General features: G+C 58.4%; 1 protein-coding gene across 2 annotated transcripts in view; it reads left to right on the top strand.

Moving 5' to 3' along the window:
- BCL9L (BCL9 like) overlaps positions 1–20,444 on the top strand; it is a 57,906-nt gene that overhangs the window by 14,063 nt on the left and 23,399 nt on the right. The window contains exon 1 of one of the 2 annotated variants that reach the window (XM_057428237.1): positions 3,451–3,469. The exons of the other annotated variant lie outside the window; for it this stretch is intronic. The gene's annotated coding sequence lies outside the window, so the exon portion shown is untranslated. Of the gene's footprint in view, positions 1–3,450; positions 3,470–20,444 lie in introns of those variants that run through there. 2 annotated transcript variants of the gene reach the window in all.

The following is a 20,444-nucleotide window of genomic DNA, read 5'->3' as shown; positions in this document are numbered from 1 at the left end:
TCTCCCATACCAGCATCACAGCACCACTGTGACTTTGTGCAGCAGATCTGGGATGACTTCCCTGGGTTTCAGCAATCATTTGAGGTGGTGGGAGGATGAGGTTTGTGTTCAGAGTGAGCAGGAGTTACAGGAAGAGAAGGATTGAAGTGTTGTGCCTGTGCCCCTATGGGTATTACGAGTGCATGTGATGTGTCAAAATCAGCAAGGCATCCAGAATCCCAAGCCTCAATGTCTTTGCGATCCTGGAACCGTGTCAGAAGTTGTCTTTGCTAGACGATGGTGTGTCAGCTGTGCTGGGGCTGCAGCAGCATATTTCCGTTTGGGAAGAGGGTGGCTTAGCTTGATTAAATTCTGCTCCAGTGCTCCAGCGCAGGCTGCGTTTTGCCTTTAGGATTGCAGCACAGGAAAATCCCAGTGTATGGCAGGGGGCCAGGGCCCAGCTCTGCTGAGAGGATGCTGAGCAGGAGACTGTCTGGCTACATAGGTTGTTGTGTTGTCTTTGTGCTTCCTGGGTTCTTTTGGGTGAATGGTCTTGGCCTGCTAGAGGTGTGACGGTTAATAAATTAGCATGGAGGAAGCAGGCTGGGATCCCATTTGAAAGGAGCAGAGCAGCCAAGCTGGGCCCTCCTGATTCCATCCAGGTCTGTCTGGCACAGCACAGGCTGCCTCAGCTGTGGTGGCACAGGCTCCTCACCGCTGCTGGCGTCCACCCTGCGCAAACTCCAGCGAGCACGAAATGAGGGAGTCCATTCTTCCCCCGCTGGCTGCAGGACTGGGCACTGGCCTGGGGCCTCTCCTGGGCTGGCTCATTCCCTGAACGATGGCTTTGTGGTGCCATCAAAACAGAAGTGGGATTGAGACCTTCCGACGTAGCCCAAGGGAGATGGAGGCACAAGCAGAGGGACTTGTGAGGCTGCGGGACATGATTTGTGCCAGTGTCTGAGGGGAGAGGAGGGCACTGGCCAGAGCCTGTGGGGAAGGACCACGGTGGGATGGGCAGGACCAGGGTAGCATGGGGAGAACTGAAAAGCCGTTTTTAGGCCAGAGTCTATCTGTAGCAGTAATGTAGCCTCTTCAATGTCCTGGTTGGACCTTTGCCTTTCTGGGGAAACATGGGATGAATTTGCGCGCTAGGTCTGTGGATTTAACGCCGGAGCTGCCACCAGATCCTGCTCTGTACCTGTGTGGATCTGCAGAGCAGATGGCTGCTCCCAAAAGAGACATTTTGCAGCCCCGGGCTTGTTTCCTTCAGTCCAGTTCATCATACCAGGTAAAAGCCAGTCTGGGCACCTCGGCCAGTGGCTCGCTTACATGTCGATGTACCAGGCAGCTCCAGGATGAGCTGCAGTCACGGTGGTGGTGTTGGCAGAGGGAGGCTTTGGAGAATGCGAGGACCCTGCTTCCCCATCCCCTCCCCTGCTGTCTTTCCTAGTGTGGGCGTAATGATGGAGGCGGGAACGGGAAGCTGGGAGCTGGAGTCAAGCGCTGAGAGGGCAGCTCGCCTGGCAGATATTTAGAAGCAGAGGTTCAGCGCTGACCCGGCAGCGGCTGCTCCAGCCGCTGAACCTTCGCTGCTCTCGCTTTGCCGCTTTCATGTACTCAAGCACTGAGGGAGGCCGGGGGCCGTGATGTAGAGAGCCCAGAGGCCGCAGGGAGAGGCGGCCGGGGGGCAGGTGGCTCCGCACGTCCCGGTCCCCTCTGCACCGGACGTGGCTGGAAGGATGCGCTGCCCGTCTGCTGCGGGCACCGAGCTGCGATGCCTCAGCGGGGCTTGGGCGCTGCCTGCGGGAGCCCGGCGGGGTGCGGGTGGCGGGGCGCGGGTACCGGGACCGGTGGCAGTGCGTGTGAGCACGTCGCCGCTTTGCTGCCGGGGCGGGGCGAGGCGAGGCGCGTGCTGCCCCGCCCCGTCGGGAGCCCGCCTCATGCTTCGACAGGGGGCGCTGCCGCACGGCCTGCGCGCTCCCGCCGCGGCGCCCCGGGAATGGCGATGGGATGGGGATAGGAATGGGAACGGTTGTGTGTGTGTGCGTCCCTGTGCCCCCCCGCCCCGTTCCCGCTGCTGCTTCCCGGGGGGGCCGAGCCGCTGAAGGGCGAGCGACTGGTGTCTGGCGGCTGCAGCGGTGCGGGGGGGGCTGGTTCGTTTCCATCGTGGGTCAGGGCCGCGCGTTCCCACCGGAGGGATGATGGCTTGTGCCTGCGTTTCCTTTAGCTCTGCAATGCTGGGGACGCTGCCAGCCGGTCCCTGCTTCCAGTCTTCCCTCCCCAGCCCGCCCCGAGGTCGGGCAGGAAGGTGACACGTCCTGGTTGAGATGCTGCCGGGATCAGGACTGTCTTGGCAGGCTGATGTGCGCACTTGTGCGGTTCCTGTCTGCCTGCCGGGGCAGGGAGCAGGCAGGGAAGCACGGGCAGCCAGCTGGGCCCGAGCTCGGCCGAGGGCTGCTTGTGCTCCTGCATGCAGCAAACAGTATGTGTGAGATACGTGCTGCTTCCCCCGAGCCTGCGCTCAGCCATCCTTAGCCACCTCAGCTGCTGTATCCTCCTGTTCCCTGGCTCCCATCTGTCTCTCTCAGCACCCCCACCCGAGTGCCGCTGTCGGTGGAGGCCGTTGCTCAGGGAAGAGGGTGGCTGTCGGTGAAGACAGGAGCGTGCTGCCCTTCCCGGGGCTGGGGCCAGCCCTTATACATGTGCTACTGGGAGGCACGGCAGAGAGCGGCTCGGGTGCGGGATGTCCCCGGCTGAACGAGGCTCCAGAGCGTGATGGGCAGGGCGTCATCGTGGCTGGAACTGGGAGCCCGCGGGCCGGTGAAGCCGGGCAAGGGGATGCTCAGTGGGAGAAGCCCCGGTGGCGCCGTGGGGAGCCGCGGGTGCCGGTGCTGGTCCGCGGCAGGCCGCTGGGCGGCCGGCGCAGCGCCCGCGACCAGGAAGCGGTTAATCAGCGCGCGGGGCTTTTATTTTGACAGGGCAGCGCCTGGCTCCGCGCTCGGAGGAAAGTGAATGATCCTGTTTCTCCAAATGATTATTCCGGCTCCGGCGGAGAAAGGAGCACTCGGCACCCGCAGCGCCTCGCCCCTCGCCACGGCGTCCCCGCCCGCGCCCGGGCCGCTGCGCCCGCCGGCTCCGCAGCCCGCCGCCCGCGCCCGGCCGCCCGCCGCAGCGCGGGGAAGCCGCCCGCGGCCCGGGGCCGGGCGGGCAGCCGGGGCCCGCCGCGGCCGGACGCCCACCCCCGCCGGCGGGCGCGGGCTGGAGCCGCCGGCGGCGCCGGCGGAAGGAGCGGCGCGGCGGGGCGGGGGGCTCCGCCGGCAGCGCCGCCGCCGGCCCCGGCCCCGCGCCCCGCGGCGGGGGGCCGAGCCATGAGCGCGGCCCGCGCCGCCGGCCCCGCGCCGCCGGCCGGCCCTCAGCAGCCTGCGGAGCCGCGCCGCGCCGCCCCGGCGGGCTCGCCCGCCCTGCCCTGAGCCGCGCCGCCGCCGAGGTGAGTGCCCCGCCGGGCCCGGGCGGCCGCCGCCCCATTGTTCCGCTCCCCCGTGTCCCCCCGCCCCGCCTCTGGGCTGTCACCGGGGCACGGGGCGCCGCCGGGAGCCGCCGTCCGAGCCCGTCCCGGGCAGCGGGAAGCCGCTGCGCTGCAGCTCCCGGGGGGCGGCCCCGGCTCGGCCTGCCCGGCGCTTCCCCCCCCACCTCCGCCCCGCCGGCCGGGGCTGTGCTGTCAGCGCTCCCGCTTGCCTCGGACATCTCTGCTCCGCGTGGCCCTTCCCGCTGGGCTCGTGCTTTGCGGGTCCTCGTAACCCATCGACGTGGCCTCTGGTAATTCCTCGAGGACCAAAGAGGCTCGAGTGGGGCTCGGCTCTAGAGGCGCAGAACTTGGTTGCATTGCGCTGGGCTTTACCGGGGCTGCGCTGGGGTTTGTTACTGGTGCTGTGAAAGCCCCAGGGCGGATTGCCGCTGGGATTCCTGTGTCCGGACTCGATGCGTTTCACGTGGGGTTTCAATTAGTGCTCCTGTTGGAGACTATTTTAATTGTTAGGGGAGATCTCTCTCTTTGGGTGTCCTTCTCGGCAGCTTCCTTCCCCCCTTGAGGTGAACCAGGCGTGTGGTCGGCGCGGAGGAAAAAGGGGGGAAACATCAAACATACGTGCTTTCTTTGCGCACGGAAAGGAACCATTGTAACAAAACCTTCCCTGCGTTGTGCTAGGGACATGTCTTCGGCAGGTGGTGAACTTGTCCTCGCCCCGCTCTGCTAGCAACCACTTGCTGGAGTAGAAATGTGAGAAGGATGCATATCTGAACACATAAGTAATGCTACATGACAGGGCAGGCTGTTGTGTTGTGTGTGGCGTCTGCGCGCCTCAGGGCTGTTTGACAGGGTGTCGGGCTGCGGTGTCGCACAGTTCTGTCCTGGTCGTGCGAGGCGAAGGGTCGCTGGGAGCGGGGCATGGAGGATGGCCACGCACCTCCCCGCAGCGCAGACTGCAAGGGCCTTACTGCACGTCCTGACCTGCGGGCTCTGTGCTGCAGCCGTGGCTACTGCTCACTACCCTGCCCAAGTGCTGCTTCATGCCAGGCACGCAAGAGCAACACGCTGCTCCTTCCACCCGTCAGTCGCCAGGCCCCTGCAAAGGGATGTGTGTGCGTCTTGTTCTGCTGCTTTGGTGGCAGGAGGGATAAGAAAAGTGAGTCACGGAGGAAGTGATTTGCCCAGGGTTGCGTGGCAAGTCTGTGTTGGTACTGAAGCAGGAGCTCCTTTGGCTCTGGTGCCCACGATAACGCCAGCTGCCTCCCCACGTGGGTATGGAATACACGCCCAAGGCTGGGGCTAGTGCAGAAATCACCTGTCGATGTTGCAGCCTGATTCTTTCTCCTTCGCAGAAAGATGAGTGTTTTGGTGTGCTGGCCCTATAGCAGTTGTCTACTCCACTGGGGCCTTTTTCCAGAGCGTTCACACCCTAAATGCTCTAGAGCTTCTTTGTCTGTTTTTTTTAACATGTGTTTTGCTATTTTAGCTGGGCAGTGGGTAGGATTGGTGCCTCCCTACCACCCTGGCCTGCATCTTCCTTAGCAAGAAAATCCATCTTGTGGCATTGGGTGCTTTCTGCGGTGCAGTGTCATAGGTGTTACTATGTCTCCCTGCCCCTGAAAGTCCCTTTCCTTTTTCCAGACCCCTCCACTGGGAAAATAGAAGTCAGCAGCTAAAGGTGAACTTACTCAGAAACTTAAAACCACAGTTGTCTTTCACTTGAGAGTAAACCAGTTACATTTTGTACTTTAAAGCCCTCGACCTTTTGCATCTCACTGTGCTGCTGTTGGAAGGTGGTTCTCTGGCCACTGTGTGATGGAGGGGACAGACTGGTGCGTGAATCAACTGTGCCATCACAGACCTGCAAGTACTGAGGTCTCTGGGCTGCACTGCTCCAGAGCAGCTGCCAAGGGTGTGCTGGACCTTGCTTGTGATGGCTTAGAGTCCATTAGGTCCAAGCTCTTTGACTTTTCCATTGAGTCGTTGACTTTTCCATTGAGTTGTTCTGGGGGGGGAAATCTTTGCTTTTCCCTCTCACCACTGCTGTTGTTTCCCGCTGGAGCACTGTGCTTTCCTCCCAGCAGCACTGGCTGTGGAGGGGTGCGGAAGGGAGCAGTAGCTAGAGAGGAGGCTCTTGGTTCCCACTGCGGGAGCATCAGCTGTGTCCCAGCCAGTGCCTCTTTCTTACTGCTGTAGAGGTGTTACTGTCTGTGGCTTACCCGGTTCATCTTCAACAGGTTGCAGTCTCAAGTACAAGCTGGGTCCTGGGATCATTTCCTGTGCCCCATCTCTTGTTGGTACAGTTCAGGGTTGACATCAGGACAGCCTTTGCCTCTGGACTGTCTCAGGTGATTGTGTTGGGCTTGACTGCTGCCAAAAGTTTTTAGCTGCTGGAGCACTTGAGGATGTGTTTGTGTCCCCCTGAGGTCCACATGTGCTTTTGCTGGCACATCTTGTGTTGTGTATTCCAGCTGCTACAATGAGTTTAGCTGTTGCCTGGGTATGGCACGGGCTGGCTTCCAGCTCTCAATTCCATAGGGCTCCATCCAGTTTTAAAAACCCTGAGTGATGGGACTCCAGTCAAGCCTCTTCTTGGAGATTATGTCAGTCCTCCTTAGAAAAGCGCAAGTTTGGTGTTCCTACCCAGGACGAGGGGGAGCACAGGAGCATTGTGCCATGGTTGTGGCATTTTTAACAGGAAACGTGGCACATATATGTGTGGATGTGTGATGTAATGAAATAGAGATACCATAGTGATAGATGTACAGGTGCAGCAATATTTTCTCAGTGTCATTTAAGCTGCATCGGTGAAGTACTAGGAGGATTGCCATCGTGACTGTCCTGGGTTCAGCAGTAGCAGTCATTTTTCTCCTCCTTGGTAGCCGGTGCAGTGCTGTGTTTTGACTTTCGGCCTGGGAACAGAGCTGATAACAATGATGTTTTGGTTTGGCCAAGGACTTTGTGAGCCTCATGCTCTGCCAGGGAGAAGGGGAAGCCGGGAGGAAGCAGAGACAGGACACCTGACCCAAACTGACCAAAGAGGTATTCCATACCACAGCACGTCATGGCCAGGAGGTAACTGGGAGTTAGCCGGAAGGGCTGGGAGACTGCAGGGTTGGAGGAGGTATCGGTCGGTGCTTGGTCGGGCTGGGGGGGGGAGGGTTATCGGTTGCCTGGTGGTGAAGTGTTGTATTCTCTTCCCTTGTTATTTCCTTTATCATTATTATTATTATTATTGGTGGTAGCAGTAGTGATTTGTGTTATACCTTAGTTACTGGACTGTTCTTATCTCAACCCGTGGGAGTTGCATTCTTTTCGATTCTCCTCTCCGTCCCTCTGGGACTAGGGGGAGGGCAAGAAGCGGGGGGAGTGAGTGAACAAGCTGTCTGGCTGGGTTTAAACCACGACAGTGATTCTTCTGGCAGATCCCAGACTAATGTAGGTTAGGACTCAGTGTCGCTCAGCTCCCCTTTCCTCTCAGGAAGATGTCAACTGCAAATGTATTTTCTGGTGACCTTGTGCGGTTCCGTGTTTCCAGGGGCATGGGAGCTTTGGATTATGAATTTACTTGATCTCCATGAGAATGAAACTACCCTACGAGGTTTCTTGTAGCGCTGAAGCTGTGGAAAAACACACACGCTGTCTTGAAGCACAGGGGCTAGGAAGCATCGCAGCTGCTTTGCTTCTCAGTCGTGTGTTTCCAGCAGCTCTGTGCGGTGCAGGGGGTGAGGATGGCTGAGCTGACATTCCTTAGTTCTGCTCGAGTTCTGTTTGGAAGTTGCATGCTACTCACCAGCAGGTCCGGCTTTGCTCCTCTGGTTTGTCTTCCCCTCTGCGAGCGCTGCCCCTGGCAGCCTGGGGTGGAAGGTACCCAGGAACTGATCCCGAGGCTCGTGGGGATGGTTTCTGTTCCTGTATTGTGCCCTTCCTCGGCCTCTTCCCGGGAGGCAACGCCAGCCAAACCACGTGGCATGGATGAGATGCACCCTTCCTCCTACTGTGGTGCCTGTTCCAGGTCATCTGCTTGGCAGTGGGCCCTTCCTGGGAATGGGGAGCTGGTTTTATTTTCCTCCTACCTGATTTTCTTTGAAACTCAAAGGTGGAGAGTGATGGATTTTCTTCTAATTGGGACCAGTTCATGGTGGCGTTTGCCATTGCCACAGGGCTGTACTCGGCAGGAGCCAGCGTAGAGGAAGCAGTTAGTGTCACCGGCACCTGCTTTTGATTTAAGGGAGAGCCACGCTACGGAGGGGCAGCTTGCCAGGAGTCCAGCACGCTCCCTGCATCCTTGGCCAGCAGAGCTGGGCTGGTTGGTGCCAGGGGCAGCCTGGAACCTGGTGCAGCAAGAGAGGGAGCATGGGACACCTCAGCATGGCTGTGCTGAGCCTTGGAAATGGGTGCACTGCTCTTGGCCTCCTGACTGGCCACTTGCTTGGATGTGGACAGTCACACCTTACGCTCCTGGTGCCTCTTCTGGGGTGTGGGACAGGCCATCAGAAACACACAGCTCCCAAAGAGGCAGGGTTGCCTTGATGCTGACTGTGACCCTCCACTGGAGAAAGCATCGTGAGGATGATGGGCTGCAGCACCCTGAAGAGATGAGTGGGAACCTGTTCCGTGCCCTCTGGGTGCGTGTCCAGGCAGGGTGCGGCCGGTGGGATGAGGTCTGCTTCCCCTTGCTCAGCTCTTTCTGGGGAGATGGGCTGGCTCTTGGACACTGCTGGTGTCTGGGCACAAGTTTCTCCCTGGCACACCAGTGTACTCGCTGGGTTGTCAGGTGTGTGCTTCAGGCAGGGGTTTCCAGCCCCTCGCTCTGCCAGTGGTGAGAGGACAGGGCCTTCACCTCACGTCTTGTCCTGCTGCATCTCTCTGGGCAGCTGCAGGCAGCAGAACATGCTGGCTGTGCCTGGGCATCTTAGGGAGGCTGTGCTTCCCTGGTGTGGGCAGATCATCTGCCAGCTGCGGGCGGAGCTGCTAGAGAGTATGGCACAAGAGTAGGAGCTAGGTTTGGGGTTTTGTTTCTTTCAGCTGTGACTGGAGATGCCTTGAATCCCAGCTAGGGATGCTGGGGAGCCTCTTCTGATGCTGGGGTAATAGCCTCAAGATGGCTTTAAGACTGGGCTGTGTGCTGTGCCCAGAGGTGGGGCGTCACCCTGTTTGGTGAGGAGCTCTGCTGGAGCCAAGGTCTGGGCCAGGAGCCAGGTTTGTGATCTGTGCCAGAGAGGGCGAGACTTGGAAAGCGAAGCAGAGCTCCTCCTGTGTGAGAGATGGCCTGAAATACCAAGCAAAACCACAGAGTGCTCCTTGTTCCTGCCTGTGCCTACTGGTCTTCCCTCTCCCTGAGGTATGTGGGAGGCCACAGGACAGTTCTGCTAGCAAGCAGGAGGGCTGCGCTCCTCAGGCTCCTCTGTTCCGTCCTGCCTCTCCGGGCTGCTGCTTGGGTTGTTTTTTGCAGTTGTGTTTTGCTGTTTCTCCCCTGTTAACCGTGCCTCTCCCATTGCTGTATCTTCCCCATCCCCATCCTTGCTGCTGCCCATTTGAGGGCCACCTCCTTGCAGGCGAACTGCCCAGAGCGATGCTGTGTGTGGCTGCGCTGCTCCCTCTGCCACAGCTCGGCAGAGCAGCCTTCCTTTTCCTTGCCTGGCTGCTCACCGCAGTGGCCGAGGAGAGGAACGGGCCAGAATATGGCTTGTACAGGAGATGCTCTGCAGCACCGAGTGTTTACAGACTCTGTTTCTCAGAATGTAAGCACAGGAAATGCCAGGCTTCGCCGGGGTCTGCGCGAGCGCCCTGGCTCCTGCGCGCCGGCCGTCTTGCAGCCTCTGGCCATAGCGGCATTCTGCATGCTCACGGCCCAGAGGAGGTTTCGAGCACTCTGCAGAAGCAAGGGCTTGGGTTTCTTCTCCGCAATAGAGACTGGGAGGAAAAGTGGGAGGAAATGACTTAACTGAAGACAGGAAGGGAATATGGGGCAGAGCTAGGGACAGAAGCCAGGATTCCCAATTCCTGCTCATCACTCCGCTTCTACTCAGCTGCTTCTTTGGGTCTCAGCCTCCTAGTTGAGTCCAGGTGGAAGGGGGCTATTCCAGCCCTCTGAGAAGCTGGAGGTCAGAGACTTCTCTTGTGAAGTATCCTCAAAGCTTTCCCATCCCCAAGTGTCTCATCACCAGGGTTTACCAGCTGAGAAAACTGAAGTTAGCAAGCTGTGACTGGTGTGGTTACAGCAGAAGTCGCAGTATTCTTGGCCAGTGAGTTGAGCATCCACGGTCCTCATCTGATGTGCGCTTGGCAGGCAAATGCCTCTCTCCCAGAATGTTGTATCCTTGTTTGGAGGGCCATGCCCAGGTTTCTCTTCAGGGTTTAAGTTAAGGGAAGTTGTTTCTCTGTGCTTGCAGTGTGTTCCCTCCCAAAGTAGTTGTGCTCCACTTCACAACAAACATGGGAAGGGATTTCAGCAGTGGGTGCAGTGACTGCTGCTTCGTTCTATTGTTGTGTGGTGCTGGGCTCCTAGCTTCCTTGGAAAGTGGAGGATGCTGGCTTAGAAAAAGTGGTTGCAAGGATCTGAAGTAGCCACGCTGTAGGTCTCCACGCTCAGGGCAGCGAGGAGCTGGACGGGGAGCTCCAAAGGGCAGTGACTGAGAGCGAGGGCGACTCTTTGTGATGGCGAGCTGGCCAAGGCTGTGGAAACCCCTGCAGCACTGGAGCTTTCACCACTTCCTCGTCAGGATACATCCCAGCACTGGTCTGCAGCGGGGGATTGGGCCAGATAGGGCCCAAACAGAGTGGGTCCAGCCACAGGCAAGCCTCAAGTGCGGCAGTTAGGCTGGGCTGAAAGCTGCCTGTGTCCTGCCTCCGTGCAGCCTTGTTTGAACTTTTCTCTGGCAAGGAGCAAAAGGAACCGGGGAGACCTAGGGCTGGTCCAAGCAAGTTTCCTCTGCTCTCCCCGCCCCCAGATGCAGCGGGGGGAATGGCAGCGGTTCCAGAACTGCTGTCCCAGTGCAGAGCAGTCGGGGGGGGGGGGGGGGGCTTGGTCATGACTGCTTTTGAGTGAACGCTTTTTTGCCTCTGGTGTTCCCTGCCTCTTGGGCTGCGATGCAGGGAGGGGGAAGTGAAACTGTGGTTCAGAACAAACCCTCTGGATGGCAGGAAAATTGCTGAGTAGCCGGTTTCCAGGTTGCCGAGGTCCTAGCCAGGGCCCGGTGCTACTGCCAGAAGCAACAGGCTTGGAATTTCCTCCGCCTGGTGCCAGCTCCTCTTGGGCTGGCCACAGCACCTCTGCTGGGACCGGGGCTCCTCTCGAGCCCCCGGATGGGGACGGGGTGATCCCAGAGCGGGGGTTACGCAGGAGCTGGAGCTGCCCCCCTTGCTTTTGCAGCCTGGTTTCTATTTTCTTTTCCAGGGTCCAAGCTGTTTTGAATTATGCAGCCTGCGCCTCCCGCGGGGCTCCTTGAGCAGCCGCCTAACGAGCTGAGCTCCTGACAAACTTTGCTCTGGCTCTGGCTACGCTTGGAAAATTTTACAGCCTTTTCAGAAAAAGGAAATGCCTGGAAAGGCCTGTCTCTTCTTACTTTTATGAGGGGGTCCCAGTTGAGAGGGGGCGAGATGGGGTTGGAAGACAGGAAGGATCTTGTATGCTGCTGTATGGATGCTTTCTAGTGATGGGGGTGTGCGGGCTCAGTGCCTCCTGGGGAGCTGGGCACAGCGGAGGGTGCACAGTGGGTGCAGGGAAGCAGCGACTCCTCTTCTACAGGGAAGAGTTTTCCCTCCCGAATGCCAGCACAGGTCCTGGCTTTTGACTCTGTGCTAATTGTGCTCTTTCTGAATTGCGGTGGGTTTGTTTCTAGTGTGGTCGCAGGCGGAGGCTCCCGCGTGTGGATGCGCTGCGTGTTGCTCCGCAAAGCTCGTGGTGGGGACCAGCACTGGATGCTGTGAAGGCCTCCCCATCACAGGAGACAGCAGAGTGCCCAAGTAGGATGCCACTGGGCACAGAGGTGTAGGAGCACAAGTGCCACCAGCGCATCTGACGCGAAAAGGGTCAGTCTTGTGCAATTTGTCCTTTTGGCTGAGCAGCCATGCTGCACTAGGAGAAACTGGGACACAAAATAAGCTGTGACTTTCCTGCCTTTGCTTGGTAGGATGGTGCTGAGAAGGGAGCCAGGAGCCCTTGGTTTTGGATAGACTCCTCCTTAGTGAGGTGCCAAAGGTCTGCCCTTGCATTTGTCTGGTGTCCTTCAGCGTAGCCTGCAGACCATGGCACTGATCTCCCAGCAAGTGTCCAGAGAGGTACTGGGGATACAGGCTGGGCCTTGCCATCCTTCTTGCGTGTCCGCACAGTGTCCTAGATCTCTTTCTAAGGTGCAGGGGCTGGGTTGGAGGCTGTAAAACCTCCCCGGTGTCCTGGGAAGCTGGAGGACTTCTCTGGGGGGAGGGATCGAGGTTTCTGTGTGATCCGAAGGCATCAGCTGCTGCCAGTCGTGGCAGATGAGCATCAGACGTGGGCGGCGATGGCTGTGGGTGGAAGAGCCTCGCGCCGGTCCTGCCGTGAGGGCTTTGCCCATTACGCCTGTCAGGAGCGTGGCTCTGGAAAGCTATTTGATCTGGCAGCCTGTGCAGGCCTGGCAGCCTCAGAGTGGGATGTGGGCACCAGAACTGTGCCCTCCTCTCCCTTTTTTCCATCACTCCACCCATCTCCAGCACCTCCCCAGGGCCGTGTCCCCTCCTCCACCTGGGAAATGAGGGATCTGTCCCCTTCCCTTTCTCGGGGCTCACAGGCAGAAGCACAGATTGCGTGTGACAGCGGAGGCCAAGCGCCTTTGCTGCACTGCTGGGAAGTATGAGAGCAGCTCTCCTGTCAGCTTCTTGCAGGGATGAGCGTCTCCATCCCAGCTCATTCTCGGAGGTTGAACTGTGTGGGGAGCTGCTGAGAAGAGGAAAAAACCTTACTTTGCCTTAAACAGAACCTGCAACTTACAGATGTTTTGCTATGAATGTGATTTTAGCCTTCATACTGCAGGGGTGTGTGTTGTATCAGTGAGAAGAGTGATTTACCCACCTGAGCATTTGTGCGGTCAGGACCTGAACTGGAAGCAACTGCTGTCAGCCCCGTGTCATGGTTTCAGAACACCAAGTCTCTCTGCTACTGGTGGCAAATGTTTATAGTTTCATTACACTTTTTAATCAGAAGTAATTTCACAAAGTCCTAGCCTATTACTTAACATTCATTAGTGGGATTTAGTCTTTTTATTTTATTTCCTCCCTTAGTTTAATGGCTGTGGGTATTTTTCTGATGCTGGGATGGACCCCGGTGCAGCAAATCTAAGGCTGTTGCAATTACAGGCTGCCTTTCACAAGGACTTTCCCCAACAGTAGCCTAGAGGCCCTCAGATGTCCTCAATGGGTAGGTTGGACACCAGTGAAGCTAACCAGCTGCCCTAGGCAATCCTTGTTCTCAGACTGATGCTGGCAATGCCTTGATCTGAGCCCTTTCAGTGGTAAGGGACAATGTCAGCATCCCTCAGGACTGCTCATCCCTGGCTGGGCGATGCTGAGCTTTGTGTTTGTCTTGCTGCAGCCAGATGGAGAGGTTAATTGCTTTGCCCAGTCTCAGGTCGAAACAGGATTGCAGGAGGGGGGTAGCTGTAGTGGATGGTCGGCAAGTTGGGAGGGGAGAGGGAAGAGGTGAGCATGTCCCACATTAATGCCGTGTTTTGGTATTGCTCTTCCTCCAAGACCTGATGTGGAGCATGTTGGATGGCTGCTGTGTTGGTGTTTGATCCGTGCCTGCTCCTGGCTGTGGGTGGTGCAGTGGCTGCGGTTGCTGTTTGCAGTATTTTTGGAAGAGCTATTGGGGGTACACAAAGAATTGGTCTCTTTGGATATTGATAGAATAATACCAATAGGAAACATGACAGGATGCCAGGCTCTGGCTTCTCTTGCTACCTCCTTGCCTCTCCACTGGGCAGGGAGGTCGACATGCCTGGAGCAGCTCGGTTGTGCTACTCAACAGACTCAAACTCAGGTCCTGGGTGGTGGCTCAGCTTGAGGTGAGACTCAGCAGTGCTCTGGAGAGCCATGGCTGATGGCTGACCCCTGGCTTGGGAAGGAGGAGAGGTGCTGGGGGCTGGGATTGCAGCATGGAACAGCAGGGAATCTGTGCATCGCTTTTGGCCAGTAGACCAGTCTAATGCCCCATCTGATTTGCATATCAATTATTTTTTATTTTAAGAGGACTCAAGTGGACCCAAGTGCCAGACTGCATCTCAGTGTGCTGCAGGAGGAGCCCAGGAACTGCTTGATTTGATCCGAACAATGAGTTTGAGGGTGGTATTGCTTAATGAGCCAAAGACCCCTCTGGCTGAAGTCAGTTCTTCTCCATCCAAAATGGGCAAGTGCTGATTTTGGGGAAGGGTTTAAGGTCCTTTTGAGCAGTCTGGGCAGTGACTGAGTGAGAGATGGTTGTGTAGACCCTGGCAATGGTCAGGATGCTGTCGCATGAGCGAATAGCTCGCCTAGGACCTGCTGCTGCCCTCAGGTGTCCCAGTGCCACGGGACCGTCAGACCAATGGTACCTGGCTCAGCACATCCCAGTGCGGGACAAAACCTATGGGACAAGGATGGTTGTGAGGTGGCTGCTGGATGCAGAGCTCCCCTGGTTGGCCTCGCTGCTGTGAGGTGGGGAGGAAGCCAACCTCCCCAGCCCAGAGGCAGGAAACCCGAACCACGTGGGCTGCCTTGGCACCTTGTGCACCAGAAGTAGCATGCCTGGGCTTGGGCTCGCTGGCTGCCTGCCATGGTGTCAGTGGCCCTGTTCCGTGTTCCCTGTTGGCAAAGCATGGGGGAAGGTGCGGACCACCTGCGGTGGGGGGCATTTCCGGCGCGCCAGTGCCAAAAGGGTGACCCCACAGGCGGACTGTGCCCCGGCATGACGGCTGTGCAGGGGTTTGCAGCCACCCCGGAGAGGAGTGCCTTGCAGTTTCACGGCAGGGCTTTCCTCTCCTGCAGTCCCGGTCTCCCGAGGTCTTTCTCTGACCCCCAGCTGGGGTGCGGGGGCTCCCGCTTCCCGTGGCTGCAGCAGCGGTTATGGGAGGGAAGGGCAGGTTAAGCTTTGCGGGCAGCCCCTGCGGCGTGTGTCCGGTTGGGTTGCACTGCAGCAGCAGCGGCACCAGCCGCCGCCTTCCTCCCCTCGCTGGGCTGGAGCGCTGCAGGCTCTCGCAAACGCTGTCTGCGGACATCTGCTGCCTCCTCCCCCACCGCCTCCTGGCAAGCGGCAGCAGCTTCCCAGCGAGCAGCCTGCTCCGTGCATCACCCCCGCGCTCCCGGCCAGCGCTCCCTTCTGCTGCCGCGGGCTCCTTCGCAGGACCTTGAAATGGTGGTTCCCCGGGGCTGGCTGTGCTCCAGGCGGCCTTCCGTCTCACAGGGCTGCAGCTGAGAGAAGTCAGGGTGCCTGATGGGGGAAAGGCTCGTTAAAGGTGATGCTTACCCGGCCCTGGCTCGTGATTCAAACAGGCAGCCTTCGCCTTGGCAGGGCTCCAGCCAGCGCCTGGGGCCTGAGGCAGGCGCGGAGCCTGGGGTAAAAAGCTGGGAGCTGTTTGAGCGGAGCGGATGTGGCGAGGTCAGCGGTGAGCTGCAGCCTCGGTGCCGGAGCTGGGGGCTTCGGTCCGATGCCTGGCTTGGGTCTGTCCTGCGCAGCCATAGGGAGCACAGCGGTGCTGTTCCAGGTATTAATGTGGCCCCTCTGGGGAGGAGGTGTGTTTCTGCTGTGTCCGAGTGCTGGGATGATGTGATCCTTGGGTGCAGAGGGCAGCAGGGTCGTGGATTTCTGGCTCCTGAGTGTAACCCCCAGGCTTGGTATTCCTTCTATGCTGGCAGCAGGAAGCACCACGCAAAGAGGCGTTGCTGCGGTGTCAGCCTCTTGGTGCTGCTGCACCAGGATCCCATCTGTGGGTATGTGTTTGGCACCACAGAGTGTGGTGGCAGCCTGAGAGGAGGTATTTACCCCAGCCAGTCCCCCAGCATGACAGTCGCTGAGAGGCCACCATGTGTACTTCTAGCCTGGAGGCTTCTCCAGAGGCAAGAGTGGAGGAGCTGGGAGGGATGGAACAGAAGGATTTCAGGATGAGAGCATGGGGAGTGTAGCAAACTCCTTTCTCCTTAAACTGGTGAAGCAGTAGCTGGGAGTGTGAAGGCAACACTGAGCTGTGATCTCAGGGAAGGCCCAGAAGGAGGGCTGAGGTATGTGGATTAGTCAGAAGAGATGGTAGAGGATGAAAGAGGATTCAGCAGCTCTGACTGTGAAGGCAGGTTTGGAAGAAGGAGCTGGAGGGATTGCAGGTGGGACATGAAAACAGGAGCTTGGAAAGATGCAATAAACGAAGCCGGTGGGGAAATGTGCCGTTTTGTACCTGGATCAGAAAGATATGAGTGCGATTCAAAGGGATTTAGACAAGATGGCACAAGTCTCTGTTTGGAGGGAGAGGCATCATCTTTACTGTGACTGTCTCTGCGGTGGGGGGCTGCAGAGGCACAGCCAGTTCCCCCCTGCCAGCTCAAGGGAGCATGGTGAGGTGGGGGAGCATTCCTTGGCATGCAGTTACGTGGCAGCAGGTTCTGGCCCCTGTCTGGTCTGCGGTCCATGCCAGGAATCGAAGCAGTGGCAGTGGGACAGCCAGGATACTGCTGCTGAAGGAGCCACTGAAGTCACCTGAGCACTGGTGAAGGTTGCGGCGTGGAGAGGGCAGCTCCAGGCTGGCTGGCAGCAAGCAGTCACAGGGAGCAGGACTAAGGCCCCACAGTGTCAGGAGCGAAGGATCCTGGTGCACCCGTTAGCCCGCTTTGGGGTGCTGGTCTGCAGCACCTGCGCACGGTGCTGCTGCACGGAAGGGCAGAGTCTGGAGCAGCACCGGCAGCCAGACCCGATCGAGCTCTCAGGTCTCCTCTTTGCCTGGGCAGCAACCGCAGGCTCCTCCTCCGCCTCGGTGCAGCGCTGAGCGTGAAGGAGATGAAGCGAGGGAAAGATGGGGCGTGTGTCTGAGGGGAAGATGAGAGGTGCTGCTGAGAAGCAGAACCGAGCTCCTTTCCTCTGTGTGCTGGGGTGGGGGCAGCGGAGCCAGGCTGCAGGCCAGCAAGGCTCGCGCACATCCCTGGGAGAGGAAGCTGGAGCGCTGCAGCGAGCCATGCTTTTGCCTGCACAGGTGATCCAGTGCCACTGCGGTGCAGGGCTGAGACAGCAAAGCCGTGTCCCCCCTGCCAGCTGGACGCTGTCCCGGAGCCAGGAGAAGGGGTGCCAGGAGTCCAGCAGGGCCCTTCCCACGGGTGCGTTGTCTCCTGTGGGTGCCCCGGTTAGTGCCCTGGTTGTGACTTTGTGCCCACAGGCTTCTCAGAGGGCAGAGGTGTGGCAGAGACGGGGGTATGGGCTGCAGGGACTGGTGCTGGGCTCAAGCAGTACTGCCCTCATTTCCCCCCTGCAGTGGTGCTGGGTGCATTGCTGCGAGGTGCCTTTCCCTCCATGCTGAGGGCTTTGCCCCAGGTGCTCAGTTCTCCCTTTCCCATGCTCTTGTTTTTTGGGATGCAGCCGCCGGTGAGCCGGGAAGCGGGCCGAGAAGCCGGCTGCCTCCCAGCCCGGTGCCCCGTGCAGGGGCTCTGCAGCAGCCATCCTCCCCACCCTGCTCTCCCTGCGCTGGAGGGATGGAGCCTCGTGAAGGGTTAACGGCGCGCTCCAGCCCCGCTCGGCTCGGGCTGCAGGAGGTGTTCAGCAGCTTGCTCCAGTTGGCGTCTTTCCCAGAATGCTTTGGAAAAGCACCGACCTCTGACCCTCAGTACAAACTGAGCCCAGCACGTGGGAGGGAGAAATTACTCCCAGACCTGCAGGCTCCAGGGTTTACAAGCTGCCTGCAATAAAGCAGCCATTTTTTCCGACAGTTACTAAATCTCCCCTTTTAGCTCCGCTGCAAACCTCTCTCTTCCTCAGCCCCGCGTCCTGCTCCGTCTTCTCAAATCAGAAACATCTTCCAAGGCGAGGCCAGGCTGTTCACCCCGGGATGAAGGCTGGGGAGAGTCTGTGAGCGATGCCCCTCGCCCTGCAGCGGTGGATCCTGTCCGGCTTGGCCTTTGTCCCTGTGTCTGTCTGCTGGTGTCCTGCATGGACCGGCCTCACTGCAGCAATCCCCAGTAGGGTCCTGCCCCTGCCCATGGGGTGCACGTCTGCACCTCTGAGCCCTCACAAGGCTGGTGGGGTGCTGCTGGAGATCAGACAATCACAGAACGGTTTGGGTTGGAAGGGACCTTAGAGCTCATCCAGTTCCAACCCCCTGCCACGGGCTTGGACACCTTCCACTGGACCAGGTTGCTCAAATCCCCATCCAGCCTGGCCTTGAACACTTCATCTCTCCATCCCTCCATCTTCTCATGGAGATGGGGCAGCTGGCAGGCCACGTTTCGGTATTGCCTTAGTATCTGTGCTGGGGACCGGGAGCCAAAGGGCAAAGGTTTTGTTCCTGGCTTTGCTGGTGGCTAGGGTGACTTTGGGTAAGGCTTTGGTTTTTCTGCACCTCTGTTCTCTCTTCAAACAGGACTAGGAGCCACAGGGTTTGCACTTACCCATCGGCAGCTCCTCAGGTAACTTGCTCTACCTGCACTCCCTGCAGCGAGCAAGGGGTTAACCTCTGGGGAGGCTGGCCAGTTCTTATGGGAGATGGCTGTGTGGGAGGCTCAGGAGGCTTCACCAGCCAGGGTTTGTAAGGCCTGCTGCAGTGCAGAGTGCGAAGTGCTGCTTATACACAAATGATTCCATGGCCTTCAGTTGTGTGGAAGCGCCGAGTCGGTGTGGAGCAGTGAGCTCTGTGTATCTGGGGCCATGCGGAGCACACCAGCGTGTTGTGTTTGCTGCACAGGGCATGGGGAGCACGTGTTCGTGTTTGCGCAGTGCTCCGGGAACAGAGAGCGCTCCTTACGAGTGGCTGCCGTGCCATGGGCACCGTGGGATCCAGATAATGGGAGCTGGTGTTTGAAAACAACCTCTTCCCTGCGCCTCCCACCTCCTGTGTACGTTCCTCGGGCAGGGAGCAAAGGTGGGGGGCCTTCTGTGCAGCACTCTTCCTAGCAGATGCAGGACACCTCGGATGAGGCTGGTCACCCTTGCCTTGGCCAGTAGATGGGCACCAGCCTGGGGACACAAACTGCTGTCCCCAGCCCCAGGGGTGGCTGGAGGGAGCCAGCTCTGGGCAGCCGTGGGCTTTCGCTGCGATTCTCTCAGACCCCGCAGTGTGCCGAGCCCCGGCGTGCAGCGTGGCAGGGGAGCCATCTTCCTAAACGCATCTCGGGGCGGTCTAGGATCTGCTCGACGCGCAACAAAAAAGCACATTCACCCGAAACCCCTTCTCTCCCCTCTGCAAGAGCTTGGGTTTGTTTTTAAATCTGCATGGCAGGCGACCAAACTGGCTGAGTCAGGCAGCTGGCTGGCCACCAGAAGTAAAAATGCGGTTTTGTCCCCTCCCTCGTTCCCCCTCTTCCCCCCGGATTTTTTTTCTCCTTCACTTAGCGACAGTTTCATGTATTGACAACAAACCTCTCTCTGCCTCCTTGTCCCTCAGGACCAGGACAAGTGGAAGCTGGTTTTTATTTTCAGCACCAGTCTAGGGGGAGAAGGTGCAGTGTGGGAGCCGGGCTCTGCCTTCCTGCTTCCGCCTGCAGTGGTGCTGCCTGGCGAGGAGGGGAGCTGCCTGCTGTGCCCAGGCCACAGGCTGAGGCCGGTCTCCTATGGGCAATTAGAAGACGGAGGGACAGAGAGGTGAAGTGTCTTGCCCAAAGCCATGCAGGCCAGGCCTGGGAGGTAGGAGCTGAGGAGCAAGTGTCCCCCCCGCTGGCCCCCAGGAGCCATGCTGGCTCTGGGCTCCTTTTGGAGGGGTGCAGGAGGAGGTGAGAGGCGAAGCTGTGTTCCCAAGTATTTACACGTGCTCCTGGCTGCAGGTGTGGCTGCTTGAAATGTGCCCTGGAGTCGGTGCTTGCACTGGGAAGACGGTGAGCCAGCAGCCCCCCGGTGTGACAGCCTGACACCCTGCAGAGGGGCAGCCGCACGCTGTTGTGAGGGGTGCAGGGTGTCCAGTGTCCTCCAGCAGGCTCTGTGCGCAGCAGGGTGGATTCTGTACCCCTCTGTGCACAGCGGGTGACCCATTGCCAGGGCAGAGGTGGTGCAGGGGGTCAGGTTGGTGGGATCCAAGTTGGGCTTGTTGGCTGTGGCCAGCCCGTGTCTCAGCCTGACCTGTGTGATGGGTGGTGGGATCTGGCTGTGTGTCCCAGCTTCCAGGAGTCCCTGGGCACCCCTTGTGGCACCTCACAGGAGTAAAACTGCAGAGGAAACAAAGGATGCTCCTCCTGGAGGAGATGCAAATTGGCCAGTTGATTTCAGAGACAGGTTTTCTTAATTTGTATGTTGGTTTTTGCTATTTCTAATGTAGAAATGGCAGCGAATGCTCCAGCCTGATTCTGGCATCTGCGTCCTTCAGCAAGAGAGCGAGAAGCTGGGTAACTGCTGGGAGCCATGCAGGGATCTGAGGATACCTGCACTGGTCTGAACTAGTTTGCTGCTTCCTCTGTTATCTGTCACTGCTCTATTGCAAGACATGCTTCCAAGGCAGGAAAAGCAGGGAAAGAGAGAAATTGATTTACTGTTTTTTATTGCAGCAGGAAAGGATGTGATGGGCTAAGAAATGTAAAAGGCAAAATAAATCCTACAGAATGTTCTGCTCTGTTGAAATGAAGGGAACTTAAAGGTGCGTGAGGAGGCTTGAGAACAGAGTGGGGAATGCTGACATGCGGGAATGATAACTTAGTCCCTGCAAGATACATCTCTGCACATGTAGTCATGCCCCCACCTCTTCGCTGATGGTTGGTGGCCCTGCCTGTACTATACAGGTGGAAGTGGCTAGGAAAATGCTGCAGT

The sequence above is a fragment of the Pezoporus wallicus genome, unplaced genomic scaffold (genome assembly GCF_028554395.1).
Source record: "Pezoporus wallicus isolate ANWC-B61680 ecotype Strahan unplaced genomic scaffold, APGP_CSIRO_Pwel_v1 contig_7819, whole genome shotgun sequence".
Taxonomy (NCBI): Eukaryota; Metazoa; Chordata; class Aves; order Psittaciformes; family Psittacidae; genus Pezoporus; species Pezoporus wallicus.
Note: the sequence above shows the minus strand (reverse complement) of the source record. Positions and strands in the feature narration are given on the sequence as shown.